We start from the raw sequence: 13213 nt of genomic DNA, 5'->3' as shown, positions 1-13213 counted from the left end.
AGCGATGGTTGGTTGATACGACTTCCGCATCCGACTTGCACCGACCACAGTGCTGACGTAAAATATCCTCAGTGGTAGACGAATCCTGGGTTAGAGTCCCCTTACCGTCAGTCTATCCATTGGAGGTTCGTGGTTTTTCTCTCGATGTAACGCAAATGCTGCTTTGTTCTATCAATAAGTCCTCCAAGAAGGCAAATTTCCCCCAATGCTTAATCCAGGAGTACCCTTGTCTTCTGGATCGAGTTCAAGGCTGCAGAGTTGAGCGTTGATAATCGTAACGTTAATAACGACGTTACGATTATCCAATTATAAGCGTTAATACCGACGGTTATATCTAAACAGGGAGTCAATCAAATTCTCAAAATATTTAAATTAAAACGTATTTAATACCTTTATATCACACAATTTCAACAGAAGTGTGTTCTTAAGAAGGAAGTTAAAAATCAATAATTTTAATGTAAATTTAAATTGAATTCCGTTATCGAGTATTTTGTGCTACAATCTATCACTTATTGTATTGTTACTTTTCCTAATAAAGAAAAATTACTTAACGCTCTATTATAACGTAAAAATTATAAGATAATAAAAATACTTTTAAATAAACGTTCATAAAATAATTGTTCAAAACGTTATTAATGTTTCGATAATTGGCTTTCGAATTATTTAATTTTCCTTTTGTATGGCATATCAGCTCAGTTTTGCTAAAACTAGGTATCTATCTGAAAATATCATGCCTCATTTTGTTCAAACTTCGAAATAGTTTCGCTCATTACACTCACTCATTCCTTAAAAAAAATTGCCACATAGTCTTTTTTTTTTAATATTGAAGGAAAAAGGATTATTTTAATTAGGAGGCTCGATATTAATATCAATCAATATCGAGAGAATTTTAAAAATAGTCTGTGTGTTCTCTAATAACTCGAGAACTCGAGTTATTAGAGTCGAGTCTTTTTAAATTTTCATTGGGTGATTTGTAAACAATCGCCACATTTAGGCCTCAAGTAGTTCGGACGCTATAATACTAAATTTTAATGTCGAAGCCCTTTGTTACAGATTAAACTTTGCCTAGTATCTTTTAAGCGACTTCGTCAATTAGCACAGAGTTATTTAAATTTTTATTTTATTTATTTATTATTTTTTTTTTTACTGATAGCTAATATTTTTTGGATCATTTTGCGATATTTTCCTTTACGTTGAGTTACTCGCATGCAATATTTAAAAACAGGTTTTTTTTACATTGTTTAAACATTGCAATGTCATGGAAACAGCGTTGCTACAAAACGTTTTAAAAAATAGAAGAGAACGATATCGTGTGAAAAAAATTAAACTCTTAATTAAAGCTCGCTAAGCTCATAGTTCAAATGAAGTAAAAAGGCGTGCAAGAAACAAATATGTAACACAACTTAAATAATCAAAAATTAAAGAAATAGCATATTTAACTGTCACAGCTAATTAAAAAAATTAATAATAATATACATAACGCAATATGCGTATTCTTATTCGCAAAAACGGCATTTCAATTTCAAGAAGTTTAGATTTGTTAAACTCCAACGTTAAAACTGTTTGTTGCCAAATATTAATAATAATTATCGTTTTAAAAACACATTTTTAATTTTCTAACTGCATATTGTTATGCCCTAAGTGAAAATATCCTAAAATTGATAGGAATACTTCAAAATTTTACTGGTGAGAAGTTAGACATTAACATGCATTAAACGTACATAAATTATATGCTTGCGTGCTCACATTATACACCTAGCGAAATTAAGGCTCAAATTCTGGTTCTAAATATTATTAAAGAAAAATTATTAACTATAAAAAATATTTAGGCTAGATTTATAAAAACTAAATAAAACTGCCATCAAAACCCAATTTTAATTACCAATACCAACTAAACGTGTGTAAAGGCTGAATCAATATAAAGGCTGAATTCAACTTCTTAACGTTAATACTCATTTAGTTGGATCTGCGTTCTTTTAGTTCTTCAACAGTGCCATTAAGCTAAATCATTTTTTTAAGTTAAGGTTTTGCCTTAAAACGTATTATTTACTGTTTGAGATCTGTGTATACTTTTAACTTAAATAAATGCATAACAGTTGAAGTTCGTTTCGTTTTGGTGAGAAAAAAATCCTTACAAATTAAATTCTATAGAAAATTTTAATTGCGATAGAACATTTAACTGCTAACACATCGATAACAAAGTTGCTAATTTGTGTACCTATTAAAACTGCCATTGAACTAATTAGCATATTTGTTTCGTTTAAAGTGCTTACATATGTTGTACTAAACATTTTAATAACAAATTTACGAGAAATTTCCTTAAAATTTCTCAATCAAAATGGTTAAGATTTAAAAGTACGAACTTAAGATTTAAAAGTACGAAGTTAAATATCCAGTCTCTGTAAAAAAAAAAAAAAAAAGTAGAAAAAAAAAAAGCAAAATATGTTGTAGAAATCAACACTTTCCCAACCGGAACGTCGTAAACCCCTCAGCAAGTTGACTACCGAAACTGACCAAGAGTTAATATATATAAAGAGTCAATAGTTAAAAAGCGCTTTATTTATAAAAAATTATTTTTATTGACTTGTACTTATGTACACTTTTTACATTGCTATCTATACATGTAAGGTACATTTTCCAATGTAATTTTTTGTGTTGAATTTAATGAGGTAAAATTCAAGTTGATAGGATAAATCGCTTTGAAATTATGTACAAAATTCTTCATAATAAGTATAATTCAAAGAATGGTACTTTTTATAATAAAAAAAAAGATGGCAACTTTTACATGAGTTGTAATTATTTAAAAACCTAAAAAACAAAAAATAAATATCCTTTCTGGATTACTTAAATATGTCAACAAATATTGTTCCTCACCCTTCCTTCGTACCTTCTCTTTTCTCTAAGCTCTGACGCATGCGCAGTTTTGAGTGGATAGAAGAAAAAGAGGAGGGCGGCAGACTCGGGCTAAAGAAACAGCAACGTTGGTCATAAGTTTTTTTCTCTCTCTTTTTTTTTTCTAAATATATCATAATTTTATTGACGTATTGTATTGTCACAATTTATAATTCAAAAATAATTAAATCTTTTCACTTTAATTTTGTTTTATATAGCATGCATGCAGCAGGTTATTCATGTGACAGTATTAATCGAAAGTAGCCTGGAATCTGATACAACTTTACTTTAATAATCGTAAAATAATCAGTATATTTCAAGACTAGTAGGCTATATAAAATTACTTGTATAACCATATTAAAGGTGATATCGTTAATCGGTATTTACTCTGCTCATACATTAATCTACATTCTAGGCTTAAACACTGATATCTACCACGAGTTAAAATAAATGAAATGTACTATACATTAGTGTAAACCATTAGGTGGGTAGCTATTAAGGGTTAGAAAGCATTTTATTTCCGAAACTTAATGGTTAATGGTGTGTGTGTGTGTGTTTTTTTTTTTTTTTTTTTTTTTTTTTTTTTTTTTTTTTTTTAATTATGCATACATACTAATCCAAGTACTTGAATGGAGATACTTTCCCGTAAATTATATGCCATGCTGTTTTATTCTATGATGTTCTTTGGATTATTGAAAATGTTAAATAAAAAGTTATTAATGGAGAATAAAAAAGTCCAAGCTTTTTCAGTGTCAAAGTAAAGATTTTATATAGTATTTTAAATACATTTAAAAAATTTCAACTTATTTGCTTTTGTCCCCTATTTCATATATAGTTAGGTATTTTTACTTGAAGTGTTTTTTTTTAAATCTTAATTGTTTGATCTTTTACGTTATCTAAGATTTCTGTTCTTAGATAACGTATACGTAATGATGTAAAATTTATTATACAGATATGTTCTATGTACATATAAAAGGGAATTACATTTTGCTTTGCTTTATTAAATAAACTTTTACAACTAGATTGACTCTAGATTGCTCAATTCTAAGTTGTGGGTGTGCCATTTACGCAAACTAAATTGGGCAGTAGTTAAAATATTTTAAAATATGGGTTTAAACTCGAAATTTTTATGGGTTTCAACATTAACGACTTACTTACTCATTTACACAAATTGACAAGTTTGCGCTGCATTTTATTTAGTTTTTAAAAAATAATTCCACGCGTTGAGGGTATGACATGAAAAGCATGCAATTTCATACCTCAGTAAAATCTACCACGTGTAGTGAAATCTACCATTTGCATCAAGGGTCTCTTTTACCGAACACCTTTTAACAATCAAAATCAAAATAAAAAATTCTTTTCCCTTTTCAAAAAAAAAAAAAAAAAAAAAAAAAAAAAAACTTCTTTTTTTTTTTTTTTTTACATTTGCGACTTGTTAAAAAAATTATTCAGGGTTGAAAATCCTCTGCTTTGGAAAAGTCGAAAATTAGTGAAACTAATTTCTGCCTATTTATGATTTTTACCTATCTTCCGATTTTTGTTCGATGTTTATCCGATTTCCGATTTAATATGAAAAAAATTAGATATCATGAAAACAAAATTCAGCATTTCACTACAGCGTGAAGCAAATCGCATACTTTTTTCTCGCTTCTTGCATAAAAAGATGATTACTGATAAAAATCACACACTCAATTTCAAAGAGCGCGAAAATTCTGAAAAAATCCCCTATTTGAGATGAAATCGTCACGACTCGGGTCATTAAGTAATAGTTCAAAATCCCGATTCGGTTTCTATTACCTACTCAGTTTTTATCAAATTTGAATTTTGCATTTACGTGTATTTAATGTTAACAATGTAAAATATTTTTTTGTGTAGTAATATAGTTTTAAAAGTATTTATATCATTTATTTTTCATAATATCGAAATTTTTATTACATTAATTTTAAAAAATTAACTAATTAAAAAAACAATTGTACAGGGGGGTTCAAAAATTTATGACAAAAGAGTAAAATTGAATAGAAAATACCTAAATAAGCATATTTTATAAAAAGAATATGTGTGTGTGGAAAAACCATGTTAAACCAACTATCCACTCTTTTCATGGAAATGTCTTCTAGTCATTCCAAAGACTTGGTTTTAACGTATGATTCTTCATATTGTTAATTCGATTTGAAGTTATTTTCCTCACCAGTGCATGTTAATGATTCAAAAGCTTATTTAAAATCCACTTTGCTCCAGCTCTCTCGTGATGAGACTTTTAAAATGTTGGCAAAACTACCAAACATTCTGAAAACTTTAGTTTTTTAATTGCTTACCACTCTATAAACTATTTTGCAAAAAGCGTAGCAGTTCGCAGCTCTGCATTTAACCAATGGTTCTTTCTTAACTATGCAATCTTACTTTATTACGCTTCATTTTAATTGGATCAGTTTCATTGCAAAACTATCTCACTTTAGATTTACACATTATTTTATGTTTTATTATAGTATTTCCAAAATTGGGGGGATTTCTCCTTTTAATAAGGCAATAATCTTCAGGGGGTGGTGAGTATTGAAAAGAAAATAAATTCAAATAATAATAAAAGCTAGAGAATATCGAAATTAAAAATGTATACAAAACCAATCTTTCAAAGCTCAGAAAAGGAATTACGAATTAAAAAAATAATAATATAAATAAATTAAATTTTCTGATCTTTTTAATCATACTTCGGGTTAAACAAAGTTCTGTCTTCTAGATCCTCTCAGAACAAAGAAATAAACATGTTGAACATTTCCTTGAAAGCGGACCTCTGGCGAACATTCATGTTTTAACTGAAATCTCAAGGAAGTCGCTATAACGATAAAATAGTTTTCAAATTTTAATTATCAACGCTTTCAGTTCTTCCAGATTTCGATGAAAAAATGTAAACCTGTCTAAATTATTTTGCTTCAAATATCTCTTCTTTATGAAAAAATAAAGAAAAGAAATTAAAAACGCAAAAAAATATACATTTTCACTTTTTTTCAATTTAGTATTATTGATGCTTATAGTGACAACTCATAGTTTTCTGAGCAAAAAAAATCATTAAAAAAATAAAAAGAGAGATAGAGAAGGGGGATAAGTGGCAGTGAATAGTTAGAGGGGGGGGCAATAGCTGGGGTGACAGGCCAAAGGGGGTGACAGGCCAAGGAAGATTCGGCACCACTGATTTACTTTCAACTAATAATGTTTTATTATTATTACTTTCAAGTTATAATGTTTGCAAGTCCAAAGCTTCTTTTTCTACAACATGTTGCATCTTATAAAATTTCTTATAAAAGTCCCGCAGTGGACTGATCGTTAAGACACGGTTCCCAGCAGATCACCGAAGTCAAGCATCACTGGCTGCGGTCAGTGTGTGGGTGAGTGACCACTTGGATCAGTCTGCGTAGGGACCGAGGGTGTGCGGTATTGGTCCTCGTTAAACTGTTCCACCGTAAAGTGCTCGATTTCGCGTGCAGGTAGTCGGGCTACCGAAGCGGAGGTGCCATCCCCTCTGCAGATGATCGAAATTGTGATAGCATGTCTTCGGTTCGTCCTCAAGGATATTTCCCAGACCGTCGCCAATAGCCCATTGTGCAGCTCTAGTGTGACGTAAATGAACTATACTACTATAAAATTTACAAGATTTATTTTAAACATGAAAAATATACTGGTGATTGATCGTGTAAAGCTAAGCACAGATGGCGCTTAAGGTTAAAATTCGTCGCAAGACTAACGGGTTACTACTTTCGATTGATTTTTACGCCTGAGCCTGAAAAAGTGTGTCATCCAATACTATTATACTTATACTTGTAATACTTACATTATAATGCGTACTTTTAATTTAAATTTCTACGAAACAAACAATAAATGAATTTGGGAAACTCCACAAGCATGATATGATTCTATCCAAAAGAAGAAGAAAAAAAACAAAAAAACAGCGATATTGTACACTAATACAGCCAAATAAGGGATAACATTCAAAAAATGGCAAACCTTAAACTTCATTTATGTTGTGATATTATTTTTCTTAAATTTGTTTTAGGCTTACGACCTGTTAGAGTTTATAAATTACAATAAACTCTTATAAAATGTAAAATTACGCGCAAATCACACTAATAAAACTTCTTACAATATTAAGCTTGTTCACACATCGCCTCGTAAGCGTAACATAAGCGGAGGAATACACTGAAAGTTTTCTAAATTTCTTCCGGTTTAAAGAAGCTTGGTATTGTTCACATTTAATCAACCATTCAAAATAATCCGCATGTACCGTTCAAAATGTGCTTTAAAATCGTAATTTTTTATTCATAATTTTCAGCTTCTATTTAAAGTTTTATAGTTTACCAATAAATAAATTTTTTTTAAATTGTATAATATTATTATTTTCTAAATGAAATTTCCGTAATTTTGTGAATAAAAACTCAAAATTGAAAAGTCTTTGATTTATTTCATAAACAACTAATTTTATTATTCGACTTATAAAAATAATCTCCCAAGTGGCACAAAGATATTCTCGAAAGCAACGACCAATAGTGGGCGTTGTTATTTGCGACAAATGACTGCTGGAAGAACAGTACGTTCAGTTGCTCTGGCAATTTCTTCAGTGTAGCATGGTTGCGTCCCTTCTTGTGGCTTATTAAATTTGAAAAAAAAATTGATATTCCTTCTTATCCAGGTGACAATATAGAATACAGATATTGAAAAATAATCTCTTTTTTTTTTCAAAGATGGATTATCTAAAACACATTGGAAAAATATTTGCAAATAAGTAAAACGAATAATAGGTATATTCTTATGAGAAAGAAATCCAAATTCTCCAGAAATTGCTCAACTAAATTTAATGATCTAATATGAGTAGTTTTTTTAAACTTTACATCCCACAATTTTCTGACTCAAATTATTTCAAACATTTAAGTAGGTAAAGTATATAGAAGCATAATCTTATGTAATTTAATTTCGGAAAACAAGTTTTTTGACAACAATTTTATAGAAAAGTTTAAATTTTTAATAAAAAAATCATTACTTATAAACCTAAAAACGCAAAATAAAGAATGCTTATAAATTAAAAAAAATTGGCCCTAAAAATTTTCATACTGAGTTGATTTTTTTTCTTTTAATGTTAAAGTTCTTACTCAGACGTGGAAAACCATTCTATTTAGAACTATCATCAAATTAGAAAAAAAAATATTTACAAGTCAATTTTTTATTATAAAATCATAACACTTACTAGCCTCACAAGTCTGGAGAATCCCAAAATAAAATGTTCTTTGATTTAAAAAATTTATTCTCAAATATATACATAGATTATCACTTCATAACTTTGAGATGACGTACCTTACTATAAAGTTTTAATTGTAAGGTCTCGATATGAATTTCAATATGTAACCTAAAAACAAAATTGCTAAAATCTAGTTGAAATTGATCATTCAAAATTACAAAAATACTTAACAAAAAAATATTAAATATTTATTAATAATCAGCACAAATGTTAATGTACTATTTCAAGTAAATCTGATGATCTTTTACCGCTGTTTTCCGAATTATATATATATATATATATATATATATATATATATATATATATATATATATATATATATATATATATATATATATATATAAATATATATTATTCCATGAGGTAGGTAGGTACTTTAGTTGTGTCGCACTACAGCTGCACAAAGGGCTATTGGCGACGGTCTGGGAAACATCACTGAGGATGATAGGAAGACATGCCGTCACAATTTTGATACTCTGTAGAGGGGATGGCTCCCCTGCTGTGGGAGTCCGACAACTTGCACACGAAGTCGAGCACTTTAAGGTAGAACAGTTTAACCAGGACCGATACCGTACATCCTCGGTCCCTACGCAGGTTGATCAAAGTGGTCACCCACCCGCTCACTGACAGCAGCCTGTGATGTTTGAATTCTGTGCTCTACTGGGAACCGTGTCTTTACGATCAGTTCTCTGCGGGACATCATATTCTATAAAAAAGGAAGAAATAATGTTCAAGAATTGTTACAGTTCCGCACGTTCTTAAACCACATTTATTCATTGAAATAAAGTAGGCGAGGGACAGAAATATCTTCATTTTAATTTAAAATGAATTGAGCATTAAAAAATTTCATTTTACCGTAATAAATATCCGCAATTGTATGCGATCACGAAGATCATTGAAAGTTTTCAGTTTAACGAATTTATATTGGAAGTTTTTTGATAAGGAAGGCATTAAAGAAAAATGTTCTTGAAATACTGTTTGCGTCCTGTTTCAAAAAGATTGCTTTGTCAAGCTCTTCAGTTTTTTAGAGAAATTTTGTTTCCTATTTACTAGTGAAAAAAACTCTTCCTACCTATTTAGTTATTCTGTTGAAAACTTCATAAATAGTGATCTGAAAATTTCCTCTCCGCTAGAGGGCACATTCACGCGCTGCGAACTTGTCAGGTACTAAATTAATATGGACATCAACATTGAGATCGCAGAAGAATTTGAAACACCCAGGTGACAATTGATGAGGGACCGAATGTAAACAATAACGAGCTTCTTATAACTGGAAGAAATTTAGAAAACTCCCGATGTATCCCTACACTTATGTTTACGAGGCGATATGTAAACAGCTTAATATTTTACGTGCTTAATACAGGCTTAATATTGTGATTTGTGTTAAAATTCAAGCGTAATTTTACCATTCATAAGAGTTTTTTGCAATTTATAAATTGCATTTTACAAAATTAATATCACTGCATAAATAAAGTGTAAGGTTAGCCATGTTTTGAGTGTTATCTCTTATTTAGCTATATTTGTGTAAAATAGCACAGCTGGTTATTTTTTAGGTAGCAAGCTTGCGGAGTGTTCCAAACTCGTGTGTTGTTTCTTTCGTTGAAAGTTAAATTGAAAGAACGCGTTATATTGCAAACTCTACTAATATAATAATATTGGATGGTGCGTTTTTTCAAGCTAAGGCTTGAAAAACGGAAGAAGAAACCCGGAAGTTTTATGTTCAGACGGAAGAAGAAACCCGGAAGTTTTATGACGAATTTTATCCCCTAGCGCCATCTGCGCTTGGCTTTACACGGCCAACCATCCTTAAAGAGCAATAAACATGGGCCTTCCATACGAGCTGAAAGCTAAATCCGTTTGTGAACCAAGCCTTTAAGACGGTTTAGCAGTTGTTTATGGTACGGCCTCGAAGTAAGAAGAAAGTGATTTATTATTTCTTGCCGCAAATTTTTGAAGGTATTGAATATTTTTTAGAATTGTTCATAAACTATTGAACAATCAATAATTACAAAATAATCGCGTATACAGTTAATAATTTGAATGATTTATACATTTAAACAACCGTTAATTTAGTCCGTGTTGTAGACGTAATCTGTAACATGGTGATATCTCGTACTAAATTTTAAAGCGCTTTTAATAATGATTTATTTCAGATTGAATATTTTAAGAATTTATAACATTATTATTTTGCTTTTAAAAAAATTTGTTCGTGACATTTTTGTTTTCATATAAATTGAAACTTTTAAGTTTACGTCATTATAAAAACAAACTAATGCGATCATTCTTTAATGTGTGTTGAAAATGTACTGTTCATTTGTTAGTTAATTACATCACTATTCACGTAAATTATAGAGGTTTTTTGGTAGCACTCCCTATAAAGCAAATACTTTGCTTGGTAAAGGTGCAAAATCCCTAGAATTTAGTCATAAGTAATATGGATATGTATTTTTAATAGATCGTCATCTAATCTTCGTTTGAAATTTTTTTACTTGGTAATTGTCAGGTCTTAAAACATGACATTTGAAGAATCTGATATTGCTTTGCATCAACAAAATTTATTTAATTGAAATACTTTAAGATAAACTGTATACTTAACCCATTTACCTTTATTTTTTATTGCAACAGCAATATGAGAAATGCTTTTACAAAACAAGTTATAGGTCACTCTGTTGATTTCCAGTGGGTTTTTTTTTTGTTAGCTATTATTTAGGTTTTTTCTTTGGTTATGAGTTTGGTTATTTGGTAAATTTTTTGGTTATGAGATCTGGCAAGTTTCTTTAATAAATGGGTGTTATGGGTTAAGTCTTATAATCAATTCAAGACATGTATGTAAAACTATGTTTGGTTATTGGATAATGATGAAGGGGTCAAACTATTAAACTTAAAATATTGGTGAAAATAATGCAACGTTTTTCATTAATTTATGAGTGAAACGCGCTGTTCTACCACTTTAGGTTAACAATTTGAATAATAATATTTAGTTGTAAACACTATTGTTTTTTTTTTTAATTAAGGCGAAAATTGGGTATTTTGTTAGCATAAATTTTAATTAAAACTTATGTCTGATACTTAGTAATTTGGCTACCACTTTTTGAATTTTTTATAAGAAGCTGTGATCCCTGATATGTAGTAATAGAATTTCTCTATGACAATTATTTAGACAAAAAATGAGTATTTGTAAACTAAAAAGGCTTTTATATCTCTGCATACTTACTTATATGTAGATAAAAAAATGGGTATATTTCTAATTTAATTCTGTTTAAGCGATTTTAGTGAACACTTTAATCAAAAGAAGTTGTATTGTTGAGAACATTAAATCATATACAGTTTAAAACAATAATTTGTTTAATACTTCATGTTTTATAGAAATATTTATTCATAAATTGTTGTCATTTTTTTAGCATAACCCACGCCGAAAATTTTACCATTACTGTATAAAAAACATGAATGTGCTGATCCTTCATTTAATTCGAAGAATAGTCTTCATAGGTTTAGGTTGTGTGATTGTTGTTGTCAATTTACGTCACACTAGAGCTGCACAATGGGCTATTGGCGACTGTCTGGGAAACATCCCGGAGGATGATCCGAAGACATGCCATCACAATTTTGATCCTCTGCGGAGGGGATGGCACCCCCCCCCCCTTCGGTAGCCCGACGACCTGCGCGCGAAGTCAAGCACTTTAAGGTAGAACAGTTTAACCAGGACCGATACCGTACACCCTCAGTCCCTACGCAGGCTGATCAAAGTGGTCACCCACCCGCTCACTGACAGCAGCCTGCGATGTTTGAATTCGGTGTTCTACTGGGAACCGTGTCATTACATTCAATCCACTGCGGAACGATCAGTCTACTGCGGGACATGATCTGGAGAAGTAATTAAAATTTACAAATATGTCTTTCTAATATATAATATAAAATTTAATGATTAAAATGATTTTATTTATGTACAACATACATTGTCTAATCAATGTTACTGCAGCCTAGCAAAAAAAAACTTTTCTACTGATTTTTACTGTTTGAGTTTAGTTGTTAGAATTCTGAATAGTATAAAATAAATTCGAAAGATAATAAACAAATTATATTTTTACTTTTTTCATAAAAAAACTTTTTAATTTATTATATAAATAAAGTATATTGCTTATTAATAATTAATGTTATAATTTAATGCTATTGACAGAGCCTATAATTTAATGTTAATTTTAAGGCTCAAAATTTAAAATTATGTAGTGCTGCTATCTGGTGACAAGAATACTGAGCTCTTACAAATGCTTTTACAATTAATACAGCTGACAATCAACACTGCAATAATGTTATCTACTACTCATTAAAAAATTACTTTTACTTAAGTATATTTATTTATAGAATGGTTCTATCCTTATATAGAGTGATACTGTTTGAAATTTGAAGATATATGGAGAGGAGCTGGAATTGATAGTCCAACATCTGTGTTGCATTCATACATCACATTCCATTTCTGTGAGAATAGAGACTAATGTTCTTTTCAAATAATGCATTGTGCACATCAGACTGGATCTTAATATTCTTTTCATAGAATGTTTCCTGTAATGGTGTGGTATCTTCAGTATCAATTGTTCGTGGTGTTGTGACGGTGGCCACTTTTGATTTTACAAGACTGATATTGTTACTGTTTCAATTTTGTTCACTCTTCTGTGTATAAATATATAACTGCTCACATTGCCTTGGCTGTTTTGTTTCCGAAAGTGGTTTAGTAAAAGCTGTGAAATTTTTTTCAAAGTATAAATTCCAACTGTGTTCATTTTTAGTTTTGTGTTTTAAAATTTTTTTTATACTGCGGTAAATAATGGAACTAACAGATTTATTGAATGAAAAATAGACTGCTAATAGTTCATCTCTTATAACATTTAAAGTGTCTTGACATAATTTAAAAGCGAGTATGATTACTATCAATAATGAATGTTCAACTGGTAAATTTGTGCTAAAAACAATCAGTAATTTAATTTAACCCCGCCCCAACAAGGGGCATCCGGGGAAGTGTATAAGGAAAGTTTTTCAATATCT

General features: G+C 29.9%; 1 long non-coding RNA gene across 1 annotated transcript; it reads left to right on the top strand.

The window, feature by feature from the left end:
- Positions 1-10007: 10007 nt before the first annotated feature.
- Positions 10008-12866, top strand: LOC107436384 (uncharacterized). Its single transcript, XR_001583104.4, has 2 exons — positions 10008-10129; positions 12557-12866. It is a non-coding gene; the product is annotated as an uncharacterized LOC107436384 (long non-coding RNA).
- Positions 12867-13213: the final 347 nt, after the last annotated feature.

The sequence above is a fragment of the Parasteatoda tepidariorum genome, chromosome 11, assembly GCF_982258835.1.
Source record: "Parasteatoda tepidariorum strain Cologne lab strain chromosome 11, Ptep-v5.0, whole genome shotgun sequence".
Lineage (NCBI taxonomy): Eukaryota > Metazoa > Arthropoda > Arachnida > Araneae > Theridiidae > Parasteatoda > Parasteatoda tepidariorum.
The sequence above is the reverse complement of the archived record's forward strand: the minus strand, read 5'-3'. Positions and strand labels throughout refer to the sequence as shown.